This window comes from Rhamphochromis sp. 'chilingali', assembly GCF_963969265.1.
Source record: "Rhamphochromis sp. 'chilingali' genome assembly, chromosome: 22".
In the NCBI taxonomy this organism is placed as follows: Eukaryota; Metazoa; Chordata; class Actinopteri; order Cichliformes; family Cichlidae; genus Rhamphochromis; species Rhamphochromis sp. 'chilingali'.
In genome coordinates this window covers 22,994,956-23,018,658 of record NC_137950.1, presented here as the reverse complement: position 1 = coordinate 23,018,658, position 23,703 = coordinate 22,994,956, and the positions used below count along the sequence as shown (strand labels likewise).

At 39.7% G+C, this 23,703-nt stretch overlaps 1 long non-coding RNA gene across 3 annotated transcripts; it reads right to left on the bottom strand.

Moving 5' to 3' along the window:
- Positions 1–1,243: 1,243 nt before the first annotated feature.
- LOC308390890 lies at positions 1,244–20,283 on the bottom strand. Of its 3 annotated transcripts, XR_013970518.1 has the most exons (5): positions 20,154–20,283; positions 15,604–15,758; positions 10,044–10,253; positions 1,476–1,654; positions 1,244–1,397 (listed from the first exon to the last, which is right to left on the bottom strand). It is a non-coding gene; the product is annotated as an uncharacterized lncRNA (long non-coding RNA). The 3 variants fall into 3 exon arrangements; XR_013970517.1 differs by having other exon boundaries at positions 1,476–10,253; XR_013970519.1 differs by having other exon boundaries at positions 1,476–10,253; positions 15,604–15,761; positions 20,154–20,278.
- Positions 20,284–23,703: the final 3,420 nt, after the last annotated feature.

Sequence of the window (23,703 nt, the reverse complement as noted above, 5' to 3'; positions counted from 1 at the left end):
TCATTAGCATCATTATGTCCCTTCCTTTCCTCTCTTCCTCCCTTCACCCATCCTGCTCTTCCCCCATCTCCCATTGGCAAAGTGTAATCATCTGAGTTATCAATCACAGCGGACTGCCTAAGGCGCAGAAACATAATACCTGCAATGACTGAAATAACTCATATCTATAGTATGACTGAGAGAATGAGTGTTTTTTGACCCAATGAAACGTGTCTGTGTTTGTGGAACGAGCAGAGTTGGATTCTGATTTGCAAATGTGTCTTTTGTATCTAAATCTGAGGTAGTGGGGATAAAACATTGCAGTGAGTACTGCGACAAACCAGACTGACTAGCTAATACATATTTATACTCTGAATATTATTTTCTGAGATGTGTAATATTTGTGATTTTTATATGTTGTTGAGAAAAACATTTTTCAAATATTAATGCTCAATTTTTTTGCTCAAGTGTGCTTGGAAAAAAAATGCATTCAGAAGATGAAGCTTTAGAGTTTACACATTATTGATTGTTTCTTGGTAACTCAGAGAAATTTAGTCAGCATGGTTTCTGAAAAGGAGTAATTTCAGTGTAAAATTGCTTTGGAACAACTGATCAAAGAAATTCAGAACTTTTAGCAACTTTTATGGGAATGTGTTTGTGTGTGTGCACACGCTGGGGAGGGATGTGCTATATTGCATTAATAATAGCAATGATACATGTAAAAAAAAAAAATCTGTTTTTAAAGCTGCTCAACACAACGCAAAGCTCACCTGAGGCAGATGCAAATCTCTAACAACAGCACATTATTAATGGCGAAGAGAAAACACGTTCCTTTGTGCAGTCTTAAGCATATGTTGGGTGTAGAATATTCATGTGGAAAAAGCATTATGCAACAGTGCCATACCCTACGGTGATGTTATAGCCATATGCAGAATACTAGTGGGTATGTACTGTAGACATGCAGCAGCTTGTGCACATTAACAGTAAGACCAAGAGCAAGTTAACAGCAGCATCTCTGCTGTAACTTTCAGATTGTGTGTGTCATGTACCGCTTACGGGAATAAATGGGGAGGGGAGTTTGAGAGTTGGACTAAGAGGTAAACAGCACTTCAAATGTCTGTAACATCTGGTGGTGAAATAAGTGTTTAAAAAGCTTCCTCATAATTGTCACGGGCTGCGATGGCAGACCGTGGAGTTGCAGTGAAAGTAGGGCCCAAAATGCGAGACTCTTAGTGAAGGACAGTGGATTTATTGACAGCGGGTGGAAAACACACAACTATATACAAAATCCCGGCACTGTGGTCCTGTGGCGATTCTCCCTGAATCCCACACAGTGCAGATGTTCGTGAAAGGTGAAACAGTGGCGACTCCAAAAACTCCCACACCGTGACTTCCAAAACACACTCTGCTCCAGATTCCTGGTAACACAAACACATTCAGGTCAGCAGGGACTCTACTTTCTCAAAGGTTTATACCAAGTCCACGGCTGTACTGACGAGTTCTGACTCAAGAATCCGGCATCGGCCTCAGCTCAGCTACAGTCTTAAATGCTGCTCCCTTGACGAGCGTAATCTGCTGCAGCTGGCAGAGGACGACGAGCAGCAGGTGTGGCTGTCTCTAGAGCAGAAACGCTTCCAGGTTTGCAGTCTCCTCAGCACACCAAAACCTCCGGAAGCTCACACGGAGAAACATGGAGAAAAAGGAGAGAAAACCAAAACACCACACGGAAAATATAAACATACACTAAAATACATGAGCCCTGGGTCCCTAGACCCAGGTCATGACAGTAATTGCACTACCTTATCAAGTTATTGTCGTAAAGTCATCCGCTTAAAAATTGAGAACCAGCATAAATAATGTGTATTAGGAGTTTTGTTTTACACGGGAAAGAATGATGAAATTTACTGTGAAAGATGTCATTTTTGAGCATTTTGTTATGTAAACCTTAAAGTGGACATGAAACACTACATTGCGATGCCATCACATCAATATGGACTAAAATCACAAAAGTATGTTTCCAGCAGCTTGTTTAATCTATGCCATGAGAAATTGAGACTCTTCTAAATACAAAGATGGTTCAACTTAATACAAGCAGTGTGTACCGAATGAATGGGAGTGTATGTGACAAAACATAACACTCAAAAATAACAAAAGAAATACTCTTAAGTCAGTAGCTTCAACATAATCTTTTTTTTCTGCAGGTTTATGTTTCCTCATGGTATCCTGTAGCTTATCAGTGTAAACTGATCAAACTCTTATCAGTCCTTAATCCAGCAGCAGGCAGCTGTATCTGTCACAGTTTGCAGGTTAAGGACCCAAACGTGGGCTCAACAGGCAGGCAGGATTAAACAGAAAGTAAACTCTTTAATGTGGCTGTTTGCAAAGTCTATAACACAAAGCCAAAAAGGTAAAAAAAGAAAAGAAGCCACATGAACACAGAGGAAGGACCATACACAAGCTAACCAAAAATCAAAGATGGGCAGGTAACACACTGATAAATTTAAAAGAAAGTGAGAAAGGAAATCATCAGAGGGTAATTGGAGAAATTGGGAACAGGATGGTAACGAGGCACAAGGTGAAACCAATAAGACTAATGACCCATGGGAAGTAAAACTAAGCACACAGGAGACAAATTAAATGAAAAAGAAGAAACATTTAAATGCAGAAGTTCGACACACATATACAAAGCAATTTTACACTAAGGGGCACTCTGGGAAAGGTGAGAACACTTGTATGAGAAAGTCTTGAAAGACTAAGATCGCGAAAAAAATACCTAACAGCAATTTAATATCTAATAGCTCTAAATAATCCCAAAATCAAACAAAAACACAAAACACAATTTCCCGCAGCCCAGTCTACGATCTTTACACGACCAAGCAGGTGATGCACAAAGTTGTAGAATAACCTTGTGTTGAACATAATTGAACATTTAGCTACTAAAGATGCCGTTATTTTCCTCTGGTAAAGCATAAAAAACTCAAAGAATGATCGATATTCAACTGACAGTGCTGAGGAATGCGACTCATATTGAATACTAATGTTGCTCCCTACCTGCTGTGTGTGTTACCGAGCATGTTGCCTGAAATTGGATTTTCACAACATTACTAGAGCAGAAGAAGAAATAATACTATATAATAATGCAAGGTGACCTCTAAAGTAGCTTTCAGATCAAGCTGATGTTCACGCTGGTGTGAAGTGCTTAGAAGGTAAATTTCATAAAAAGCCAAAAGTATGCTCTAAATTATGCAAACATGCTTCTTCTTTCTTTACTGCTTTGCCACTCCATCACTTGAGTCCACCTCTGCCCGTTTCTGTCTGTAGAGGTCTGATATAGTGACTCATCAGGTGAACTGCACCCTGAAGTTTATCTGTTAGAGTTGCTGTTATGCACTAAAACCAGGGTTGTGTCACCGCTGAAATTACAGGTTGCAAAGAAAGCCTCCAATCCTCCCAGTCCCTTTCACAAGGAGCTTTTTTTATGATTAGCTTTTCATTTTTCACTCTGTGCATCAGCTTTTAAAACCCCAGAGCCTTTAAGACTTCACACAAGTGCTAAACAGACATGCACCAGAGAGCCCTGCTGGACTTGAATCCATATTTGAAATATTTCGTATTCTCAGCCCTTGCTGAGATCCTTTCGTTTCCTTGTTTCTTAGGCCGTTTGCTGTACATTTACACTGCTGGCCAATAAAAACATACAAGCTGCTTTTTATAGGAAATCTGGACACATGACACCTGCACAGCTCAGGGTTTTCATTTTCAGCCATTCTGATGTAGAGTTGCTGCTCTGCTTGGGATCCTGTTTCATGACCTAGTTTCATCCAAACTTTAGTTGTTGGACAGATGGCGTCACATTTGACTCCAGAATACTTTGGTATACAGAGGAGTTCATGGTTGACTCAGTGACTGCAAGTTGCCCAGATCCTGTGGCTGACAACTGAGATAAAATCATCATCCCACCATCAACTTTGGTCTCGTCTGTTCACTGGACATTGTTCCAGAGGTGATGGGGTTTGCTCAGATGCAACTATTCTAACCTAAGCTGTGCTGCCATGTTCTTTTTAGTGAGCTAAGACTTTCTCCCAGCAGCCCTTCTAAACCAATCGCACTTGTTCATTCCTTTCATAATAATGCTGCCACAAACTTTAACATGCTAACTGAAGGTTTTTGCATTGCACAGCCTGACCTCGGGGTAAATGGGCTAGGACACCCCCTTCTGGGAAGATAGTGACAACGGTCTGAATGCTCCAGACCAGCAAAACTGCCAAAACTTCTTTTTCTACAAAGGGAGGAAATCCTTCCTTTTTAAAAAGAAATAAATTTTTTAAATTCCTACTGAGGGAATAAGGGTGCACTTAATCTTACTTTCTTTTTCACATGACTGACAGGTAAAAAAGGCCTGATAATAAAATGATGAAATATTTCATTTTATTAGTTTTTTTTCTCTTGTTCCAAAGACTTTATTCATTGGCACTTACGTTTATATTTATTGTAAAGGGGAGAGAAGGATAGCTTTACTTTATCTGTGTCTGCGCAGCCATTCCTCAAGTGGGACAGGCAGGGTCAGGAAAAGATTTACTCTGTCCATTCTTCTGGGTCACACTCACTGCAGAAATCAGTGTTGGTGGATAACACATGCTGGATGTCACGTCTCAGTAGGAGCAGAGATTGTAAAGATAGTTAAAGGAGCCGGCAAACTGATGTGCAATTGAAATCTAAAGATCGAACGAAAGAATCATTTTATTTGAAGTGACATCAGCTGGCTCGAGGGATGTCGATGAACCAGACAAGAATGTCTCAACAATTGGACAGAAAAAATTTGGTACAGGCATTCATGATCCCCAGAAGAATCCTACTGACTGTGACGATCCCCAGCCTAGTCCCTAAGCCCCAATAGCATTTAAAACTGTTTACATCTACTAGACTGGCAGTTAAAAAAAGACTTTTCCCAAGAGTCCTAATGATTTGGTTGATCAAGTTACTGAACCTCAAACTTAGGCTTAAATTTCTATAAACTACACTCGATTTTTTTGCACTTATTTCTTGTAATACTGTAGTTTGTTAATTAATATTAAAGCTAGAAAATTGATCCAGATTTTCAAATTATAAAAAAGAGAAGCTTTTTCACTTTTAAAAACTCTGGAATAATTCTTATGCAGGCTGTTACCTGTAATGCCACAGAAAGCCTGGAAGAAGTCATTGTGCTATTTGTGATTATTGAGCTAAAAGAGCAGTATGATCATCTAAAACTCCCCCATCTGCTTCAATCAGTCAACAGCTCTGTGGTGGACTCCAGGTTGGAGGTCATGTCTCCGGACAGGTGGGAGGATTTTGTTTTTGGAAGACCCCCCCTTCTGGGTTCCCATCTGTCTGGCAGTGAATGGAATTAATGTGTCCCATAATCTGTAAACATAACCTAAAATCTGATTCAGGCCATAGAAAGCAAAAAGTCTGTGCAGTAATCTGTCCCATGATCTGCAAAACAAGCTACATATCCTCTTTTGTAACATGCTTCTTTTTCCACCAAAGAATTCTGACGTCTAAGTCGGCCTCAGAGAGCTTTCCAGCATAAAACTGCAATTTCAGAGCTTCAGTTTGATTGTAATGGAGTGCAGAAATCTCTCCAAACTGTACAGTGATTTCAGAGATGAAATGTTAAGTTACTTCATGCTGCAAGAAGGAAAAATGTAGTGGGGGGAAAAAGCTGAAATAGCTGAATGACTTTAAAGCATCAGAGGCTGAGATGTGCTGCGATAGATAAAACCCGTGTAGCAAACTGAAACTCTTTATATTACTCAGTGAACGATGTGTTCAGTGGATGTGAGTTCCCAAATTTTTTAATTAAATTTCATAATATTGTTGAGAGAAGTAAATGCACTGGGGGAAAAAATGACATAACTACTCGTCACCCTGAAAATGAGAAAAAAGAATATATTTATTCTCATGTTAGACAAGCCACAGTTCTATTTATCAGTTTGTAAAGTTGCTGACTTTAAAATGACAGTTTTTAGAAGATCGTGAGTGAACAGAGAGTGAATGCAGAGAACGTCTGAGATGAGGCCACTGTGGGGCAGGCCTGTAGAAAATGAACTGCCTGTGACTATGTTTGTGTTTGTGTGAGAGAGAGTCTGAGGAGTCAAGCCCGCTATGTAGATCTTCCAGTTCTGCTTTGTGTTTGCTATGATGTGTTTTTACATGGGCGAAAAACACTCAAGGGTCATCTGGCGAGAGGAGCTACTGTTTAACACTCCTGCTATGTTATTAGATATTTTATGGCAAAATTTCTACCTAAAGCAGAGACAATGTGCATATTCTTCTCCCCAAAATGTGCCTTTTTTACATTCTGACTATTTTTGTTTTTTTCTTTTGCCTTTTTAAATACAAATATTTCACGTGACATTTTCAGAATATTTGTTGAGATTAAAGGGAACCTTTGGACATTTTTACCACGAACCAGTTGTGTTTGTTTGTCTGACTGAGAGCAGGTGAAGTGACACTGTCCAGAAAACTGATCAGCCACCACAGTCTGAAGGCAGTTAATGGAAACGCACAACAATTTTTTGGACAGTTACATAGCTTTTGTATTTTTTTTCTCTTTTAAATAAATCAGTGACCATGTGAATACAGAAGAAGATTTCAAAGTTAATCCCCCCATTTTCAGAGGTTTTAAAAGTAATTGGACAGTTGATTATTGTATGATTATTAGTCCTATGCACATGTGAGTCTGTTTCCTGATTATTCCATAACAGATTCAATAAATAAAAGACTTGGAGTGTTTCTAGGTTTTTAGCTTGTGTTTTATAGCTTTTGATTACAAAAACTTTATGAGTGCATTCTTAAAAGAGAAGAATTACAGCTCAGGGCTCTGGGCAGCTCAGTAACTCAGTAAAGACCCCAGAAGACAGTTAATGTGGATGATGACAGAATTATTTCCATGGTTAATAAAACCAACTTTACAACATCCATTTCTTTAAGTCTAAACACTCTTTCGGATTCATTTACAGGCCCAGTTTTCTTCCCTGCTGGGTGAAGCATTGCCTTCAGAGAATCTCAGAAACATAAATGATAAATAAAAGAAACTTTCTACATTGAAATGAATGAATGAATTCTCTTTCTTTCTTTCTAACCAGGCTGAATCAGCAGGTACAGTAGTGAAGATCAAGAACGCCCTTCGTCACATTCATGCTGCGATGTAAAGTCACACTTCTGCATCTTATGTTGCAGGAACTTTTACAGTGGCAGTTTCTCCAAACTTCCAGCAGATAAAGTCACCTCAGCTGTTGATAAGCTGACTTCTCTCACCTCGAGGGAATACTGACGCCGTTCCACACATATTTGTGCGAGTGTGTGATCAGGCTCAGAGTTCTAATATTTGACAGTTTTGGAAATGTTTTGGCTGCGAGCAGCCCGAAGAAAGCAGAACTGCCACAGATAAGCAGCTGAATACACTGCCACATCTCAGCTGGCTTCGGCAGCGTGGTGAAGATGGTGTTATTTGTACCCTTGTGTGCAAACACTTCATGTTCTAAAACGGGAAAAAAGGAACTTGAAACTTGCACAAGCATGAAAAGCTTGTCTGTGGTGCTGTATGAGTATCACATACTAAGTCAGTTAATGTCAGCTGCATATGTACATAACCACTTTTTGCATTAAATACATTGTCAGAGTACTAGCGATCTAAATGATAAGCTATTTATCCCCCAGCGTTTACTTTTAGAGCTCATCAGGGGTTTTAATGATAGTTCAATATTAATATTTAAGTTGACACAAGTAACACTGTCACAATATTTGCCTTTTTTATTTAATATCTATTGAATAAAAAGCAGCTGAATCAGTTTGGTACAAAAGTCTATTTTCTCTCCAATCCCCTACCCTGCAGCTTTTCCTGTGCTCCACTCTCACATCCCCCTTGCCAGCCTGTGATCACCCTGTGATCTCGCTTGACTCCTGTTCCTGCAAATATAGCCAGTCTCCCAGTAGTGCTGCTCTGTGGCAGCTCATCCACACATTACAAATGTGTTTGACCCTCTGTGTAGCCTTAAACAACACCCTTCAATTGTATCACTGTGGCATTTTTACCAATGCAAATGCTTTAGTCTTAGTTTGTTCCTGTTTCAAGCTCCTTTTATACTGTAGTGTTTTCAAGGTAGCAGCTTGTTAGTACATATACACACAGTGTGGAGGAGAGAGAGTGCTACATGTTTTCCTTTTGGGAATTGATGGTATTGTGGTGTTTTCACATGAGTAAGTATGCTAGAAAAACGTACAACTAAAATAGCTCAGGTGGTAGAAAAAAACAAGAATTACTTGTTTCATAAATTAAATTGTGTGATAACAACGTGAACAATGCAGAAACACCTCTAACATTTCCCTGAATGTACCACTGGCACCAGCTTTAACAGAAACTCTACAACTACTGTTTAAACAAGGCTGTACTATGACAACACATAATTGGCCTCAGTTTGCCTGTTTTAACAATATAAAGTGCAAGTTGTAGTACCAGATTAAGCTCATGAAAATGTTACTGACCTTTTCTTCTCCCTCATGTTTTATTCTGAAACGAAAACTTTAATTCAATAAAACAGACAAGGTCGATTCTCCCCTTCTACACAGCACAGTACTGCACTGACCTGTCATATCCTCTCATACCACTCCTGACACACACACACACACACACACACACACACACACACACACACACACACACACACACACACACACACACACACACACAGTCTCGCGGACACAAAAAGTCTCTTCTAACCTCTCATGTGTTCCACTCACTCTACAGACATGCAGCCTTTGTTTCAAGGTTAAATTGTCCCTGGACAGTGGGTAACAGGAGGCAACAAGAAAACATTTGCTTTCCCACTTAATATTTTCTGCTTTCCTTCACTTTTGCTATTTTTGTCATTAATGCAGACTATCCCATTTCAGTCAGTTTCTGCATTTACAACTTTTTCCATGCGCACTTAATACAAAAGGTCTTTATATCATCTAATTATAGCAAATAGTATTTTCCTAAAAAATAAGTGTTACTATTGAGAATAATATATATAATTTAAGGGGTCATCCATTGAAGCAAAATACTTCCACAAATTCCAGATGTTTCTGCATTCATGGTTTATAGCAAAAGGCCTACAGATGTCATGCGCTGAACTACAAAAACTACCATAGGTCAGTTTTGGCATGCTACTATGTTCAAGGACAAAAACAGTGAACATTTGAAAAGGCAGACATCTAGGCACTGCTTCAAAGCAGATAACTACTGTTAGTAGTTATGTTTCCAATATATAACAAGTTCACTGTGTTAGCAAGCACTGGACATTGGGGTAGAGTCTTGCTCACAGCAACAGAGTCCTGGTTTCATGGACTAGTTGGGGCCTTTCTGTGTGGAGTTTGCATGTTCTCCTGTGCCTGCGTGGGTTCACACTCGGCTATAGGAAAAGGAAAAGGCATTCTTCTACATTATTTGAACTCATCCTCTGTGTCTGTACACAATAGCATAGCAATACATCTGTGAAAACAGATAAATACAGTAATACACTTTAAAAATTACCTCTCCTAAATGTAAAACTGCAAATGTCATTATTAATCATGCAAGACAAACAATGTTTAACTTCAAATGCATGTGAACAGTTATGAAGGAGGACTTGCTTCATGCTGCTCATAATCATTAGGAAATGAAAAATCATCACTGGTCACAGGAACTTTTAGAAAAAAAGAAAGGTGAAAAAACCTGACAGTGCTTGTAAAGCCTGACTTTCACGGCTACTGCATCTGTTAAAACAACAGCAGGCGTTTCAGCAGGTGCAGTTCTCCATCCCATAACCACGCTGGACAAATGACAATAAAGTTTCCACAGAAGATTCTTTTTTTTTTTTTATAGTTTTGGATTAGGTTTGATAAGAAAAAGGACAATCTGAGTCCTTAATAGCTGGTCATGGTGACATATGACAGGTTTGTCATAGTTGCAGCTTTGATATTTTGCTTGAAATTAATAACATTTTAATTTACATCTACAATTTTTCTCTCATTTCAGAAAAAAAGAAGAAAAAAACTACCTCTTCACTGGAGGATGAAGTGTGGTGTGTGTTGATTTACGTGTGTGTTTGTGTGCTCAGCGGCACAGCCAGATGACACTTCCTCCTCGTTAACCTCTTAGTTTTCAGCTTCCCACCAAGCGAAGTGTAAGAACGATGGCGAAGAGGAGAGGAAGAGAAAGATGGACGAGTGATGTTCCCTTTCCCATTACTGCTCTGTTCATTTGAGCCCTGGAGGGAAAACAAAAGAGACACCGAGCTGTAATAGACACTGTACATTTCTGGACAGACGAGTGGAGTCTGAATATTATTAGTCTGTGTCTACCTACAGGAAAGAAACATTAGAAAGCAGGAGTGATATTACAATCCTCACACACTTCATGCACAGAGTGTGCTCTCAGGAAGGCGTGGGAATTTATAGTTTTTTATATTATGCTGATTTAGTTTGATCTAAATCTCCTGCGGGTGAACAATTAATAACATTTTCTTCACATCTCTGGTTTTGCATAATGATGCATGACTTGAATAAAGATAAAACTTCACATGGTAGATGATGGCTCAAAAGATAGAGACTCTCCGACTGGCTCGACACGTGGCTTTTGATAGACACCGATGTTCATTTAGCGCAGATTGCTTTTCATAAAAAAGGATATGGAAGGTGTTTCATGTCAGTCACTGGAGAAGACGGCACCTTTAAAGCTGCAGTTCTGAGGGTCAGACAGTTTCAATCGTCTGATTATTTTTAGAGGCAATTATGCCCTTGTATTTGTCTCTGTTTATAGTAAGTAGAGCTATTCTGCGTTAGACTTTCATGGCCTTGTCAAGGTATAAATTAATAAAGGCTCAGGAGTAAAAGCTGTTTACAAAGAGACTAAAGGGTATTCATCAGAAATATTTCAAAACATATGATTGGTTATGATAAAAGGTTACATGGACATGTGAGATGTTGAAATTGTGCATGAACATTAAGAAAGAAGCAGTTATCTGTAATCTGTCTTCTTCTTAGATCATCATTGAGTTCTTTAAACCTTCCCAATGCTCTGATTACTGGTCAATCCAGTGAGTGTTGTCAAATAAAAGCCTTTTACTACTAGCTGTAGTCAATCATGACCACAAATGAGAAGTTAACAGACGTTTACCTTGTTAAGATAGAACCTTCAGCACAGCTTATTAAGGTATAAGTGAATGTATGTATACTTTTGAGCCTGTGTGGGCTAGAGAACATGCTAAATAAATTCAAATATGAACGAACGATTTAAAGAAATCATTAGAAGCCCAACATTACAATGGCATCCACGTCCGTGATGAGCATATGTACACTTCTGACCACAGTTGTACCTGCAATCGCACCTTAGTGTAGCATACTTTAATTTAAAGGCACTGATTTAAATTCTTTCCCTGGAGGATCAGCCTTACCTTAACCTCAATTACTAACCTTAACAATTAAGACAGAAATCACTTTACATCTGCTGAACGCTGGGGTAAAACTCAAATGAGGACATCAATTTTGGTCCCTAATTAGACGCACTCTCCCCCAGTCAGTTGCTCAAAATTACCCCAGAAAGCACACACAGAGAGACAAGTGAAATGTCCAGGTATATCAAGGGGAAACCTCCACTGGGCAGAGTTTAGTTTGACTTTCATTTTCAAGCTATTGCATACACCCATTTTTTTCTCTCTTTTCGTGAGGTTGTAGGGCATGAGAGATGGGAAGGGATGTAGAGCGTGAAGACATAAGTGGGTTTGGAAGTCACATTGACAAGCTACAAACCTCAGAGATGTTCATTACCTCCCCTGCTCCTGTCTAGATGCTCCTAGAAACACAAACCGTCCCTCCTGTATGTACGCATGCTTGTGTTTCACGGATTCAGCCATTATATGATCCTTCTGTGAGTCTGCCTTGAAAGTGAAGCATGTGACATATTTCTTGCAACAAACGTTTTTACATCAATTAGAAGCAGATGTTCTTGATCAACTTAATCTGGAACGTGGTTCAGGTGGACTATTCTGTGTTAAGAGTTACTGAATCTTTTCATCAAAATCTAATATTTTTACTGTGGTAGATAAAAGTCAATCAAATGTTTCATGTAGGTGGTCACAATAGTTTTCACCTTTTTAAGAAGGTATATGTTTTTTTTGCTGTTCATTGCAGAAGGGGAATGGGTATTAGGATATTAAAGGCATTTGATTTTTCTAGTGAATAGTCTGGTAAAACGTCTTTCCTATCTAGGAGTCACATCCACTTATTGCTTATTGTTTGTGATTGGAAACTTAACAGAAATGATAAAGCTGCAGTTTTGAAACCCAAAACAATGAGCCAAAGGAGACTAAATTGCTCTGCAGAGTGGGACGAACCCTGTGTTTTGTAATTTTCCCCAACAGACAGGTCAAGACAAACAGACACAGATATACCAGCAGCACCTAATATGATTACAGTGTTTAATGCTGCACTGCAATTACTCCCTTACTGTGTGAGCTTTTGTAACAGATGAATACATCAGGGTTTATTTAAACGCAAGCAAGGCGAACGTCTCTCACATCAGAAATGAAATCGGCAGGAATAAATAAGTAAACAAGAACAGCCGGCTCTGTGTTGATGAGAAACGTGTGCTCACTGGGTATTAATCGATAGCAGCAGTTTTCATCTTCGATCCGGCATTGTTTAACAAGAGGAGGACAGCAGAATGATTTCTGATTGTTCTTTCTAAAACGTTGTGTCCCAGTTTGGCATTCGGTCTAATTAAATTGTGAGCATTTTTCTCTTTTTCTTCTTCTTCTTTAATTTAATTTGAATTTTGTTTACATTTTCTTCTATTTGTTTGTGTTTTGCCTGCTTTGACCCATTTAACAGCTGCCTCCCTCCTGCTTTCTCGTGTTGTTCGGTCACTGTTGTCACAGTTTTGTTATATCAGGTGAGGGTTTCATGGCATAAGGTGACAACAGGCAGGTAAAGATGAATGGAGCCCTGACTGGGCTCTGTGGGCTAATCTGGCATTTTGCACATGGATCACTGGCAGAGCTAATTCAGGCATAAACAGATTCAAAAGCACACAAAGAAAGTAATGAAGCGTAGCTGGCCAGACAGCGCAGACAGAGTCCCTGCACATCTGAACTCAGACAGGCACACATGTGCCAACACATATACACCAGCTGAGAGACACAGACTCACATTAGAGATATAAAAAGGCTGGCAAGTTTGCAGCTCTTCACTGGGGCATGCGTATGCTCGCCTGTCAGTGCTTCAGGGAGAACTGACCAAGTGTGTACATCTGTCTCGACCTCGGGCTCATCTCTTACTTGTCTTCTTTCCACCTTTTCTCCTTTCCTTTAGCTCCTTTTTCAGTTTCCTTTTCATCATTTTCTATCTCGTCTTCTTTCATTTCTTACCACACACACTTTATCTTCTTTTCTCCTTTCCTGTTGTTGTGCAGCTCATCCCTTGTTTATCCCCATATCTTTTCATCCTTTGCCTATATACACTAACCTTTCTTATAAATTTTCTGGCACTTTAAATCCTTGTCCTCTATTTTCACACTTCTCTTTTCTGTTCCATTACACTTCTCCTCCTGTCCTCCAATTTCATTTTTGGTATCCGCTGTCTTTTTCCCGATCCTGCTTTCTTTTCCATTCCCATTCTCTCATTATGTCCAAAACAGTGAGTCTGGTTTGATCTCTGGCTGATGGTGATTCCTCTCCGTGAGCGCTGACAGGTAGGATAGGCTTCATATCCTCGGCTCGGCGCCCAGATGACTCAAGAAGGGGGCTTCTTAAAGTGCAATGTTCCTTCCTCCGTAAATGAATGTGCTCAGATACATGGAGAGTGAAAATGAAATAGGGAAGTGCAGGCGCAGACAGGAAAGCAGGTACAAAGGAAACATGTACAAGCGTGTTTGCCTGCATGCATGCAAGTGTTAGAGAGCGAGGGGCATAAAAGCAAAATTACAGCAGTCAGTAATTTCTGTTACCGCTGAATCAAATTTACTACAAGGTATGCAGATTTGTTTGGGGGGATTATTATGTCTTATTTTGTTAGAGTACATACAATCCTTGACCCTTCTAACATTATTTTCTTCCACCCGGTGTTAGTTTTAGTCTTTTTAATTAATTATTATTGTATCAGTGGCATATGTCATAGGAAATATTTAAGAACATCAGTACAGGTAATGCAATAAAAACTTTTTGAAAGTTGTAGACACCCAAAAGTCTCAAGAAATATGTCTATCAATGTCTCATCGGGCACATTGTGAAAGCATTTTTACCAAACAGATACTAAAACGAAGCACTCACAAAATTCACAAAAATCTTTCAGTTAGTTTACTTTTTTCAAAAGTCTAGTATTTATTTTTTACATTAGTTAAGTAAAATATTTGTTTTTTTCCACACGTAGTTTTAGTTTTTAGTTTAAAGGTGGTTTAAGCAGCATATGGGTGGGGCTGCTGCATAGCAACAGCTGTGTGCCTAATATCTACACTCTGTATGACATCATGAAGCTACAAATAAAGAAAAAGCTGAGTGTTTATCACAGTCTGAAACATCCAGTTTTTTATAGTATACTGAATATATGATATAACTCAGTGACTCAGTGTAACAGGAGTTACTGTTTGTCAAAAACAACTTGCTGCCCTGCTTTTGAGTAGCTCATAAATGGTGACACAATCATCTTCTTGTTTTACAATCTTTTGACTAACAGCAGAAAAAAAATGACTAGAAATACAGAGATGATGATGCGGTAGAGGGACTTAGGGTGGATGCAGTATCAGTAAAACTGACCTGAATTAGTATGTGAGTGAGTGTGTGACACACAGACACAGAGAGAGCTGCTCAGGGAATCTGTACACAAAACCAAATCCTGATCCTCAAACAGCTGTCTAAAGGACTGCTCCAAAGTAAGGATTTGCTGTCCAAATATATTCTCAATTCTCGAAACTTAAATTGTTCCCCAAACCCAACCTCTGTTGGTCAGAGGTGGATTGTGCTGACTCAGCTCCTATCTCACCGTCTCCCTTAAAGTGCAAACTTGTCGACAGTCATCTGCTCTCCTCAGCTCTGAGCACACACGCACATTCTTATGTAAGACATGACCTTCCCAAGGTTTTTCTGATAACCTCTTACGTATTGAGAGCTCTCCTGTCTGATGTCGCTGCATATTATCAGCTGGTAAAGGCTGATGTGTTAGGCATAAATCATTATGAAGGGGTAGAATTGTTGGTTTCCTGTTTGGGGAAAAGGAAGCGAGACAGAAGATATCCTAAAAAAACTAATTATATCCACTAAGATTTTTGTTGTAAATACAACTTAATTACATGTACTAAAGTAAAGTATTAATTGTTTTTTGAGTGTTTTTTTCTTTGTGTATTGATTTTGTTAACCCTCAAAGCTAATCCTGTGGCCGCGCTGACTGACAGGTGTGCTGACACAGACACCTGTCGCAATACTAGGTGTCACCTTCACTAAGGGGGACTAAGGAGGTGGTTACTCCAGGGCACGATTAGCACAAAGTGTCTAGGACACAGGGAGAGTTCAGTTAGTGGCAGAGCAGGGCAGAATATCAGACGGAGGTTGTGTAGGGTTGACTGCTTACTTGTAGCAGAGGTGCAGTGAATCTTGGGGGAAGCTGTAGATCCGAGTGGGAAGCTTAGTGGCAGGATTTCCATGAGGGGAAACAGGCAGCAGGCAGGGTGAATGATACTGATAGGTCCTTTTACAGAGCGGGGTTGCAGAGGTGATTAGGGGTTCCTGCTGATGGAAAGACAGTGTGAAGGTTTGTGGTAAACTGTTGACACAGAGAGAAACTTGTTAGGCAAGAAATCTACATGAAGGAGACACAAAGGAATAGGGCCTGTGATCACTGGGAGTAGCTGATCAGGCCAGGTTTAAGAACTGCCTCCTGATTGCTGCTGACCGGTGCCAGGTGCGAGAGATCGCCTGCCTCCACCTCAGAGAAACTGCTGCCAGCCTCCAGGCACATCCACCACTCACTCAGACCGTGACACTATCTTTATTTAAGTGCAAAATCCAGCCTAAAGAGACTTCAAAATGATCACCACTGCAATTCTACAAGTGTAGGTGCAGATAGAAATGGATGCTAAATTGCTAAGGGGCTCACTGTTCATTACTGCCTTCATTACCTGTTGAAGATCCAGCTTTGGCAGCTGGGCTTGATTCGGCATCCACTCAGCTTTAACATCACTGTTCATGGCTAGCTTTAGGTTAGCATGCTGTCCGTGCAGATGTTTTCAAAGAGCCGTTGTCTTAGCAGTATACTGCGGTTGTTTCTGTCCTGGACCCAGTTTACATGTTACCACAATGCTCTTGACCTTTCACGCAAAAAAAATAAATAAAAGTAATATTCATATCTCACCATTGTCAGGAGTTTTAGACCATAGAACAGGAACATTTGATCATTTTCTTTCTAGCAGTCTTTGTAATAAATATTAACAGCATTAACAACACAAATTATATGTGATTTCTGAGTTTAGCACATTACTGAAAAAAGCGTAAAGTGATTAAGGTGACTAAAATACGAAAGTACTAAAATAACCTACTGTGTGATACAGATTGTCCATTAATTCTGTTCTCAAATTTAGGTAATTGAAGCTCTATTATTTTTTTTTAGTCTAGTACTTACTTATTAATCTGAATGTGGCACCTGTACAGCTTACAAAACAAACTTTCTTCAATCTGATGACAATTTAGGATGAAATTTTGGGCTGTAGCAGAATTACAAATGTGTTGAAAGCACGTTTACTTTTTTGTGCATGCACAGTTGATAATGCTGCGGTGCATACGGTTCACCTAGTCAAAATTTCACCTTTGCAGGTGACTTACTTGGACCCCAACAAATAAGTGTTTAATAATACAGGGGACTGAATGTGAGATACACCTTTCATCTTTGCATGGCTACTTCTGCTTCTGTGGTTTCCATGTAATAAGTCAAGTCAAGTCAAGTCAAGTCAACTTTATTTGTCAATTCTGCCACATGTACAGGACATACACAGAATAGAAATTGCGTTACTCTCAAACCCTAGTGATTAGAAAAATGCAAATAAAATAATTAAAAAGTAAAAATTTAAATAAATACAATACAATTTTACGTATAACAAAAAAAAGCTATGCAATATACAATATACAATATTCAAGTAAGAAGGCATAGTGGTGCAAAATAGGCAAATAGTGCAAATGGGGATTTAGTAGTGTACGGTAAGAGATAGTGTAACAACAGAGTCTTATGAGGTCCAATGCTTAAGCAGTCCAATGCTCCACAAAGTGACTGGAGCAGGCCAGTGAGTGCGTCAGAGAGTGAGTGTGTGTGTGTGTGTGACAGAGTTCAGTGAGACCGTGGTGGAGAAGAGGGGAGAGGGGGGCAGAATCGGGAGGGAGTTTAGCTTCCTGACAGCCTGATGGATGAAGCTGTCTTTCAGTCTGCTGGTCCTGGCCTGGAGACTCCGCAGTCTCCTCCCTGACGGCAGCAGCTTGAAGAAGCTTTGCATTGGGTGCGTGGGATCAGCCGCTATGCAAAGGGCTTTTTTAGTGAGACGGGTGCTGTAAATGTCCTGGAGGGAGGGGAGAGAGACACCAATGATCCTCTCTGCAGCTCTCACTATGCGTTGGAGGGATCTATGGCAGGACGCATTGCAGGCTCCAAACCACACAGTGATGCAGCTCGACAGGATGCTCTCGATGGTGCCTCTGTAGAAAGTGTACATGATGGGGGCTGGAGCTCCTGCTCTTCTTAGTTTGCGGAGAAAGAAGAGACGCTGCTGTGATTTCTTGGCCAGTAAATAAATAAACTCAGTAAAGAAGCTTCTGAGAATGTAACTGGAAGGTAACAAGTAGCAACTCTACAGCAGCTTGTTGTTTGCTTGTTGACCTTTGTGATGAACTCTATGTACTCTTACAGTGATGCATAAAGAACTTGACTTTCTTAAAAATGACAAGTTTAACTATCCAGCTAACCTTGAAAATACATTTGAAATGCATTGTGTGTAGCCAGAAGAAGAGGAAATGTTTTTACCCAAATGTGTAAGATGACATTAAGCCTCTGTGGAAGACAGCTGACTCAAAGTCTGAATCCTGAGTGGCCAACAAGGCTGTGTTCATTTCACCAACAATCACACAAATTGCCCCTGCCATCTATTGACTCATGCCTAAAAACAATTTCTATCAACAAAACATACGAGTTAGGGCGAGAGTGAGTCCATGTGATGACAGACTGTTTACGTAGTCCTGAGAAAGGTCGCTGTGTCCCTGTACCCACTGGGCCGGAATCATCGTTCCAAATTTCTAATAGTTGCCGCATCTCGGGTGATTTCCTCAGGGGTGCAAACTGAAATGGACTTTTCTCAACTCAGGATACATCATATGTTTTTCCCATTTCCTCTTGCTGGTGTGATTTTTTTTTTGATCCCTTTACACAAAAGTCATATGTTCTGGTTAGAAAATATGGGTTGCTGTTTTGTTAAATAGACTACAATGAATATATTATTAGTAATCAATCGAATAGTATGAAAGGAAATGCTGTTCATGGAAACCGCTTCTTGAGGTTTTTTTTAAAATCTAAGTCTGATATTATGATGTCGTCACGCTGCCTAGGAACCACTGTACTGACCCATTTTTCATACACAGATAATTTTATTTAAAAAATATCACTATCATTGTCACTTTCATGACAATAACATCTAATTTATATCTAAGACTGAATATTTAGATGTTATGACAACATTACATTGCTTAACAACCACCTTCTAACATATATATGTATGTATGTATTTTTATATATATATATATATATATATATATATATATATATATATTAGGGGTGCAACGATACACAAAATTCACGGTTCGGTTCGATACTTTGGTGTCACGGTTCGATATTTTTTCGATACAAAAAAATGTTCATGCATTTTTAATTTGTCATTTATTAAAATTATAAATATATATTTTAACTCAAAAGTACAGTTTTTAAATTTAACCCTAACCCTTGTGCTGTTTTTTATTTTGACAGCGAATGCGCACCTGCGGACCACTTATGTGCAGCCCTGGTTATTTAGCTCATCATATCGCAGCCACAGAAATTATTTTGTCCATGAAACCATAAAGCTGCACTTTCTTTTTGCCTTATAGTCTGATTTGTCATAACTTCTCCGTTTTGTGGTAAGCTTTTCTTTGGCTGTCACTTCTTCACCCTGACCTGTCTTATTTGGCTCAGCAGAACTGAAATGCTTTTACACGCTCACTCACATAAGCTCAGCGATTCTCTGCGCGATCAACCTCTCACATGTTTAAGCTGCGGGAGATTTCACTTGTCATGTTTGCATAGTAAGCTAACGATTAATAAGACGATGTCAGAGGAATTGGTGCACAAATTATCATCACTCACAGATCAGTGCTGTCGCTCTCTATACACAGTTCGCACGATTGCAAAGTGAAAGCAAAAAAACAAGCGCAAATTCAAACGCGACTTCAATATGTCACATATTGACAGTGGCTCACCGATGCCAATGACATAATTACCCAGCTACATTTCTGAAAGAATGCAAAAGCATTGACATATATTTTTCCTACAATAGCCCGACGGGCAGGGAAGAGATAGATTTTGGTAGCCCGACTGAAAAAATCGCTAGCTCCAGGACGTCGGGCTAGCGATATTGCAAGCCCTGTATCTGATTGAGGAATCACTCATCTTTGGAAAAGAGAGTTTATTACAGAGAAATGGCTCTTTCCAAAATAAAAGCTATACTATCCGCTTCTTCTGGGCTATATTCTCAGCAGCATAAGGAGAATCATGTGCTAACAGCTGTCTAAATGACTCGGCTAAAGTTAGTAGCATGCTTGCTTTTTTTTGTCTGCTTCCACTTGTCTTTGCACTAGGATGATGTCGGCGTAAATGTGCAGTCATATTCGTTGTGTTCCCACTAGTGCTTTCAGGTTAATCTCGTTGAAATGACCTTAACGCCACAACACGGCAAATCTCCGTTAACGAGCTACCGCCGATCGCTCTGTGCATGGGGCTAGACGGCCAACACATTAACGAGCTAACTGCGCTAACACACTAGTTCACACCAATGTAATTGAGCATTGCATGGCACATCCAACATACTGTTTTACTTTAGTCCATGACTTGCTTACCTTCAGGGTCATACGTCACATGAAAACCAAAATAATTCCAAACGCCAGATCTGAATGAGGTTCAATTTGCCTGTTGCAAGTAGAGCTTAACTTCTGTCTCGCTAGCTTGCCCTGCGCTCTTCCTTCTGACTATGCTGTCTGTGTTGAGCGCTCAGTGGATCTGCGCTGGACAGTGCAGCCTAGGCGGAGTAGTCGAACACAGATTCACTGAGCGCTGAACACAGACAGCATCGTCAGAAGGAAAATTGATAAAATAAATTACAAATGTTGTATTGTTCATACATATGCGTACCGAACCGAAAGCACTGTATCGAACGGTTCAATATCGATACGAATATCGTTGCACCCCTAATATATATATATATATAAAAATACATACATATACAAGTTTATTTGTATAGCACAATTCAACACCAAGGTGATTCAAAGTGCTTTACAGAGACGTTAAAAAAAAAAATAAAATAAAATAAAAAGCATGATTTAAAATTGATTAAAAAAAACAGTAGATAAAATCAGTAGTTAAAATGTAAGTTTTGAAATTTAAGCTTAAAAGTGTGGATTTGGTGTTTTATTCAAATGCAGCTGAGAATAGGTGAGTCTTCAACCTGGATTTAAATAAACTGAGTGTTTCAGCTGATCTGAGGCTTTCTGGGAGTTTGTTCCAGATATAAGGAGCATAAAAGCTTCTCCGTGTCTGGTTCTGACTCTGGGAACTGATAAAAGACCAGATCCAGATGACCTGAGGGATCTGGAAGGTTCATACTGGGTCAGGAGGTCACTGATGTATTTTGGTCCTAAACCATTCAGAGCTTTATAGACCAGCATCCGAACTTTAAAGTCTATCCTCTGACGGACAGGCAGCCAGTGTAAAGACCTCAGAGCTGGACTGATGTGGTCCACTTTTTTGGTCTTAGTGAGGACTCGAGCAGCAGAGTTCTGAATGAGCTGTAGTTGTCTGACTGAATTTTTAGGTAGACCTGTAAAGATGCTGTTACAGTAATCAAGCCTACTAAAGATGAATGCATGGACTAGTTTTTCCAGGTCCTGTTGAGACATCAGATCTTTTATCCTTGAAATATTCTTGAGGTGATAGTAAGCTGACTTTGTTATTGTCTTAATATGTTTTTCTAAGTTTAGGTCTGCATCCATCACTACACCCAAATTTCTCGCCTGGTTTGTGGTTTTTAGGTGTATAGATTGAAGTTCTCTGGTGACCTGTGATCGTTTTTCTTTGGCACCAAAGACTATTACTTCAGTTTTGTTTTTGTTTAGCTGGAGAAAATTGTGGCACAACCAGTCATTAATTTCCTCAATGCATTCACCAAGAGCCTGTACAGGGCCTCGGTCTCCTGGTGACATTGTGATATATATTTGTGTGTCATCTGCATAGCTGTGGTAGTTTATTTTGTTGTTCTTTATAATCTGTGCCAGTGGGAGCATTCAAATGTTAAACAGAGGGGGTCCCAAGATGGAACCTTGGGGAACTCCACATGTGATACTTGTCTTCTCAGATGTGAAGTTACCTATTGATACAAAGTATTTCCTGTTTTCTAAGTATGTTTTGAACCAGTTTAGTACAGTTCCTGAAAGACCTGTCCAGTTCTCCAGTCGTTTGAGTAATATGTTGTGGTCAACTGTATCAAATGCTGCACTGAGATCCAGTAAAACTAAAACTGACATTTTTCCACTGTCTGTATTCAGACATATGTCATTAAACACTTTGGTCAGAGCGGTTTCAGTGCTGTGGTTCTGTCTAAAACCTGACTGGAAGTCATCATAGCAGTTATTCTGTGTTAAGACGTAATTGAGCTGTTGAGAAACTGCTTTTTCAATGATCTTACTTAAAAATAGGAGATTTGAGATCGGCCTGTAGTTGTTCATTTATGTCTTGTCAAGATTGTCCTTTTTCAGTATAGGTTTAATTACAGCAGTTTTTAGTGTTTCTGGAAACACACCTGACATTAAAGAAAAGTTGACGATCTGTAACAGGTCTGACTCCAAAGTCTTTGAGACCTTTTTGAAAAAACTTGTTGGCAGGACATCTAAACAGCAGGAGGAGGAGTTCAGTTGACCTAAGTTCACTGAATTTCCCGGAGGAACCCACCCAAGGGATTAATAAAGTTTCATCTAATCTAATCTAATCTAATCTAAGATGTCCTCCAGGTCTTTGCTGTTAATAGGGTGAAACTGTTTGATGGTGTTTAAACAGTTTTTCGATGGACACAGTACATATCCTGAATCTGCTGTTGATGTACCAATTGCTTGTCTAATTTTTTGGATTTTTTCTGTGAAGAATTTGGCAAAGTCATTGAATGAAGTTCATCTGCCACTGACACAGGAGGGTTTGTTAGCCTGTCAACTGTAGAAAATAAGACCCGAGCATTATGACTGTTTTTGGTGATGATGTCAGAGAAGTAGGAACTCCTTGCACTTGAGCTTACGCTAATGAGAAAAGAAAGAAGAAAAAAAAAACAAACACTTGTTTTTAGAGCTCTTTGATGGAGGGACGCTTTAGACCGTTGTCATGATTGTTGGTGAAACTACAGTTATGAACAGCTCTGGTGCTGTCGCTGGTAGAAAAATGGAGCCAAGGTCCAACAAGTATGAATTAAAAATAATAAACAAAAAAACAACCACCAAATGTAGGATGGAATGCAGGGAACAGACACGTTGATTTTAGAGGGAGAAAACCCAGCTAAGCTACATTTGCTGATGATCCTCTCATTTCATGTCGCCTTCCATCGCATCTACTGTACAAGACAGCAGAAGGAGTGACACGCACAACATCACTAAACAAAGTATGAAAAAAAAGATAGAAACAAGCAGAGTTTTTGAGTGGATGTCAAAGAAAGGAACTCTGTTCTGTCCCATTTCCAGCTGTGAAACCATCACACACTGATGCATTAAAAGGGATCAACAGCTCTGAAAACCATCATCCCATCATTAACAACACCCTGATGGATATCTTTACTTCTTATTCTGGGCTCCTCCACCAGGAGAGCATAGGACTTTACCTCATATTAGTGGAGGAGGGAAAGACTCATAGAGGGGAAAAAGATGTTGAAGATAATAAGGCTGCTCACAGCTTCTAGGTCAGGAGGCTGGGACTGGTTAATTAGAGGGCTATGGTTTGGGCTTCTGTAGCCTGCAGTGTGTGTGTGTGTGTGTGCATGTGTAGTTATGTGTCTTCCTGGCAGGATGTGGGGCCTCGTTCCTTGGCTGTGCCATTGGCGGCTCATGATGAGGCTTTGTTAATTTGCTGAAGTAATCGCTGCCAAAACACCCCAGGAGCTGTCACCTTGGAAGGACAAGAGGAGAGGCGACAGTGTGTGCTTTATACTGTTGTTCACAGGATGTCAGCAGCGTGACACCTGCTAATCACAGCTGCCACTTTCATGTGAGGAAATCAAGATCTTCCACAGAGCTGATTTATTCGTCAGACAAGGTGGAGCAGAGCTTCTGTGTTTACCTCTGTGTTTCTTGGTGAGGTCGCATCTGATGATATATAGGCTGTGTACACACAGGCCAGACCCTGATGTGCTACACTGAA